This window comes from Oncorhynchus gorbuscha, linkage group LG20, assembly GCF_021184085.1.
Source record: "Oncorhynchus gorbuscha isolate QuinsamMale2020 ecotype Even-year linkage group LG20, OgorEven_v1.0, whole genome shotgun sequence".
NCBI lineage: Eukaryota > Metazoa > Chordata > Actinopteri > Salmoniformes > Salmonidae > Oncorhynchus > Oncorhynchus gorbuscha.
In genome coordinates, this window is record NC_060192.1 from 17,218,463 (window position 1) to 17,225,021 (window position 6,559).

The window sequence follows — 6,559 nt, forward strand, 5'->3', positions numbered from 1 at the left end:
ACGTGGAAACCGGCCACTAGGGGCAACAGTGAGCGCTGTTACCTTCAAGTAGGTTTTGGTTTTGATAGGGCATTGTGGACAGAGATGACGGATGGGTGTAAGCATATGCCTCTGATTCCAAAGGCTGCACGTTCAAATCCAGCGATATACATTTTTTTTGTGTATTTTTGTTTTAAGCCTATCCCAAACCTTTACCCTGACCTTAACCATTCGGAGTTAATGCCTAACCGTAAGAATTTGGATATAATGCCTGAACTTAATACTAACCTTCAAAATGTGGGGTTAATGCCTTAACTTAACTTTAAACACTTAGAAATTTGACATTTGCAATAACTTCAAAATTTGACGTTTGACAAACATGGATGAATGTCTAATTCTGACATGAGACTGTGAGAGCTGGTAGAAGGTAAGACCACTATATCCTGGGTTGTTTATTACCACACGCCTGTCTGTCTGTTTCTCTGACTGACTGGACAAACGCAGGGCCTTACTGTAGCCCACTGGCTCTCACCTCTGTCTCACCCAGGCCAAAACAACTTACCCACCTCATTTACGTCCTCCATTCATCACTAAAACCTCTGTAAACGTCACATCTCAGTGTACTTCTCCTTACTCACTTCATTTACATTACAGCACATACAGCACATACAGTAGCTACTGTGTACCACCCACCCTGCCTTATAAGACATGTCCACCAACCCACCCACCTTCCACACCTCACACACATTGTCAATGTAACCCCTGTCAATAACACACCTGAACTTCTTCCCCCTATGAATCCTCCTTCTGTCGAATCACCCCTCCCCTCATTTTTCTCTTGCTGATAGTATCTTCCCCACATGATCAAATCTCACTATTCACTCTAGGCCAGTATCTTGCTTTATTTGGCTTCCGAGTCAACTCTCAAACATGCTAATCATATGGTCGCCAGAGTCGAGCCCCAAAGATGCTAATGATTCATCTGAGTCACAGCCCTTGACACGAGCTGAGAGATGCAGAGGGAGTGAAAGTTAAGGGAATGGAGATTCCGTCTCCCAGAAATCCCAAACGTGGGGCTCACAGCGACAGGCATGGTGGGAACAGGGGAGAGCTCTTCTCGGATCATGTCTGTAATGTCATTTTCCCCATTTGTTATCAGGGAAATTGAGGACAGCTAATGCTACAATCAGCAGCATTCCCAAAATAGGATGTATTTTTCTCCCCCCCTCTCCCCCAGCTCATGCAGTGGATTTTAGGGAGGTGGAATTTGGCCTTTATAAATAGTCTGCACAGCTGTGTACCTCTGACCGCTAGCTGGTTCTGGCAGCTGCAGTAGTAAGCATTGTTCAGAGTGTGTTTCAGTGTGTGTATCAGTGTGTGTATCTGTGTGTCAGTAAATCTGCCATTATTATCACATACCAAGTCTAGTGGAAGTTCAATTCACAGCTAACAGCTATTACGACTAGAGCAGTACTAGATCAGCCTATTCAATCTAGTCTAGATATAGAGATACAGAGGTCTTAAAACTCTCTCCTAGGTCCTCTGATAAGAAATCAACTGATAAGGAATAAATGGCCCCTACTGGTATGTTGATAGAGATGCCACGATGGTACAGTTCCCAAAGCTTCAAAGTTATTCCATTGTTATTCTGTGGTTGTGAACTCATTATAAAATGCTGCAGTCTTTCAGGGTCAGAGCTAGAGTCTGTAGAATCCAGTGAGATCTGATCAGCTTGGCAGGTGTCCGACAGCACATGGCTAATAATGAGCCCAGTGACTCATTGGGCTCGGGATCAGACAGGCGCTAGAACGGTGTGTGCGTGTGCGTGCTTGTGCGCGCTTGCACACGTTTCTGTGTGTGTGTGTCTGTTTGCAAAGTCCTTGCTCCACACAGGCTACAGTGTGTGTGAGAGGCATGTCTGGGCTTGTCCGCTGTGCTGTGTGTAAACCTCTCTCTGATTTCCCGATTGGAAGTTCTCCATGTTAGCAAGCAGCAGATTTCCACTCCCTTGTTTACACGCCGATGCTAGTCCATCACAGGCTCCTAACAGCTGGCTTTGTGTGTGTGTGTGTGTGTGTGTGTGTGTGTGTGTGTGTGTGTGTGTGTGTGTGTGTGTGTGTGTGTGTGTGTGTGTGTGTGTGTGTGTGTGTGTGTGTGTGTGTGTGTGTGTGTGTGTGTGTGTGTGTGTGTGTGTGTGTGAGCGCATTGTCTCTGCAGAAGTGACAGCTTATGGCAATCAAGTAACTGCCACCCACAGACATCCCGACGATGCAAGCAAGCATAATGCCAACACCATTAGTGTGTGTATGTGTGGTTGAAGTATTGGTGTGTGTCAGTGGAGGCTGGTGAGGGGAGCTATTTAAGGATGGGCTAAATAGTAATGTCTGGAATGGAGTAAATGGAACGGAGTCAAACATGTGCCTTCCATATGTTTGATGTGTTTTATACTGTTCCATTTATTCCATTCCAGCCATTACAATGAGCCTGTCTTCCCATAGCTCCTCCAACCAGCCTCCACTGGTGTGTGTGTGTGTGCGTGTTTGCAAGGGATGGTGGGCATGTCCAGGCATGTGTGTGTGAATGGGCATGTACAGGTGTACATGTGCGCGTTTGTGCGTGTGTGTGTGTGTGTGTAACATGCCTGACACCTGTCAGTCCCGTGGCTTGTGTCCTCACACCACAGGAAACCCTGGCGTGGTGAGAGAGAGAGCTGGAGCACCCCTAGTAAATCTTTACTGCTCTAGACCCACAAGAAATATGGCTGGGGGAAGAGGATGAAAAAATTGAGGGAAGAAACCATGTGGAAACCACCCAAGATAGTTAAGTGAATTGCATGTGGTTCATGAGGAGGATTTTGCAGCTGGTTGGAACCAGGAGAATGTGTGGATGTATGTGAAAGGCCTGGGATGTGTGTGCACACATGTAAAGTATACAGTGCCTTCAAAAAGCCTGACTTTTAAATTGATTAAATTAAGATTGTGTGTCACTGGCCTACACACAATACCCCATAATGGAATTATGTTTTTAGAAATATTTAGAAATTCATCAAATTTTAAAAGCTGAAATAACTTGAGTCCATAAATATTCAAATTCTTTGTTATGGCAAGCCTAAATATGTTCAGCAGTAAAAATGTGCTTAACAAATCACTCTGTGTGCAATAATAGTGTTTAACATGCTTTTTGAATGACTGCCTCATCTTTGTGCCCCTCATTATCTGTAATATTCCTCAGTCGAGCAGTACATTTCAAACACAGATTCAACCACAAAGACCAGGGAGATGATCCTCGCCTCGGAAATAAGGGCATCTATTGGGGGATGGCAAAACATTTTTTTAAAGCCGACATTAAATACCCCTTTGAGCATGGTGAAGTTATTATTTACACTTTGGATGGTGGATCAATACACCCAGTCACCACAAAGATACAAGGAAGGAACCGCTCAGGGATTACACCATGAGGCCAGTGGTGACTTGAAATATAAAATTATACTAGAGAGCGTACTTAGATCATGAGCTGCTCTTGAATGTTGGACTTGAATCGTTCAAATCAAATCAAATTGTATTGGTCACATACACATGTTTATCAGATGCTATTGCGTGCGTAGCAAAATGCTTGTGCTTCTAGTTCCAACAGTGCAGCAATATCTAACAAGTAATATCTAACAATTTCACAACAAATACCTGATACTCACAAATCTCAGTAAAGTAATGGAATTAAAAGTATATAAATACGCTGCTCAAAGAAATAAAGGGAACACAATGTAACTACAAGTCAAACACACTTCTGTGAAATCAAACTGTCCACTTAGGAAGCAACACTGATTGACAATACATTTCACATGCTGTTGTGCAAATGGAATAGACAACAGGTGGAAATTATAGGCAATTAGCAAGACACCCCCAATAAAGGAGTGGTTCTGCAGGAGATAACCACAGACCACTTCTCAGTTCATATGCTTCTTGGCTGATGTTTTGGACACTTTTGAATGCTGGCGGTGCTTTCACTCTAGTGGTAAGCATGAGACGGAGTCTACAACCCATACAAGTGGCTCAGGTAGTGCAGCTCATCCAGGATGGGACATCAATGCGAGCTGTGGCAAGAAGGTTTGCTGTGTCTGTCAGCGTAGTGTCCAGAGCATGGAGGCTCTACCAGGAGACAGGCCAGTACATCAGTAGACGTGGAGGAGGCCGTAGGAGGGCAACAACCCAGCAGCAGGACCGCTACCTCCGCCTTTGTGCAAGGAGGAGCAGGAGGAGCACTGCCAGAGCCCTGCAAAATGACCTCCAGCAGGCCACAAATGTGCATGTGTCTGCTCAAACAGACTCCATGAGGGTGGTATGAGGGTCCGACGTCCACAGGTGGGGGCTGTGCTTACAGTCCAACACCGTGCAGGACGTTTGGCATTTGACAGAGAACACCAAGATTGGCAAATTCGCCACTGGCGCCCTGTGCTCTTCACAGATGAAAGCAGGGTCACACTGAGCACATGTGACAGACGTGACAGAGTCTGGAGACGCAGTGGAGAACGTTCTGCTGCCTGCAACATCCTCCATCATGACCGATTTGGCGATGGGTCAGTCATGGTGTGGGGTGGCATTTCTTTGGGGGGCCGCACAGCCCTCCATGTGCTCGCCAGAGGTAGTCTGACTGCCATTAGGTACCGAGATGAGATCCTCAGACCCCTTGTGAGACCATATGCTGGAGTGGTTGGCCCTGGGCTCCTCCTAATGCAAGACAATGCTAGACCTCATGTGGCTGGACTGTGTCAGCAGTTCCTGCAAGAGGAAGGCATTGATGCTATGGACTGGCCCGCCCGTTCCCCCTCCAAGTCTGTTTATGTTGGCAGCAGCCTCTCTGTGCTAGTGATGGCTATTTACCAGTCTGATGGCCTTGAGATAAAAGCTGTTTTTCAGTCTCTCGGTCCCAGCTTTGATGCACCTGTACTGACCTCACCTTCTGGATGATAGTGGGGTGAATAGGCAATAGCTCTTTTTGGCCTTCCTGTGACATTGGGTGCTGTAGGTGTCAAATCAAATCAAATGTATTTATATAGCCCTTTGTACATCATCTGATATCTCAAAGTTCTGTACAGAAACCCAGCCTAAAACCCCAAACAGCAAGCAATGCCGGTGTAGAAGCACGTAGAGACTGAAAAACAGCTTTTATCTCAAGGCCATCAGACTGTTAAATAGCCATCATTAGCACAGAGAGGCTGCTGCCAACATAAACAGACTTGGAGGGCAGGTAGTTTGCACCCGGTGATGCCCCTCTGGAGAGCCCTGCTGTTGTGGGCGGTGCAGTTGCCGTACCAGGCGGTGATACAGCCCGACAGGATGCTCTCAATTGTGCATCTGTAAAAGAGGGTTTTAGGTGCCAAGCCAAATTTTTTCCCGCCTTTTAAAGTTGAAGAGGCGCTGTTGTGCCTTCTTCACCACACTGTCTGTTTGGGTGGACCATATCAGTTTGTCAATTATATGTACGCCGAGAAACTTAAAACATTCCACCTTCTCCACTGTTGCCCTGTCAATGTGGATAGGGGGGTGCTCCCTCTGCTGTTTCCTGAAGTCCACGATCATGCTATTAATGAGGACATATTGTTCTGTCTCACATTTCCTGAGCATGAAACGGCACAGGGGATGTTCAGTGTCCTGCGTGGCTATATTGATGAAAAACTGATTCCATGGGATTAAATGGTGGGCTTTTGTACAGTTGGGGCTCAATCTATAGCGGGACGGTGGGCAGGCCTCTTCAATCTAGTTATGAATCTCCCTCTGCCATTATGGACGCATTGTATGACACACAGAGAGCAAGTATGACACACGGAGAGCAAGTATGACACACGGAGAGCAAGTATGACACACGGAGAGCAAGTATGACACACGGAGAGCAAGTATGACACACGGAGAGCAAGTGGTGGCAAAAGAGCTGAGCACGGAACTCTGAGATATACTGCAGCAGGTAACTTCGATTGTAAACTACATTTAACCTCATCCACTGGGCACACACCTGTTTGCAAAACTAGTTGGAGATATGGGGTCAGAGCATTGAGAGAGGAACTGTTGTCATTAACAATGGATGTTAAAAAAAAACAGACTTAGTTGACTTTCTTTGTAATGTAAAGAAACGCTCCTTGCGAAAATAACAGACATATTTGGGAAACTGAACGAACTGAACGCAAGCATGCAGGGGAAATACAAAAACATTCCTCAGATGAGTGACCGAATCAGTGAATTCAGAGGAAAGAACTCTTATTGGAGAGAGAGTCTTTCAAAAGCCAACCATGCGCCTTTCCCACGGCTGTGCAACGGAAAACAGCATCAGTAAGTGTCCCACACGAGTGATGACTGCTCACCTCCAACACGTGGAAGACCACTTTGGGACCTACTTCCCAATCCGTTTGACTGTGATCCTGGTCAAGTTGACAGCCGATTGATCTGTCATGTGACCGAATGCTGCAGAAAACATGTTCACAGGTCACCATGGAGGAGTTTTGGTTCCTGACACAAAGGGAATACCATAACTGGGAATTTGGAAATCTCCAACATCCGACTTCATTGCGTTCAAGACATCTGGGAACTTG

General features: G+C 45.9%; 1 protein-coding gene across 1 annotated transcript in view; it reads left to right on the top strand.

Annotated features, from left to right (window-relative positions):
- The window catches only part of LOC124006638 (pappalysin-1-like), a 136,539-nt gene that overhangs the window by 25,321 nt on the left and 104,659 nt on the right, over nucleotides 1-6,559 (top strand).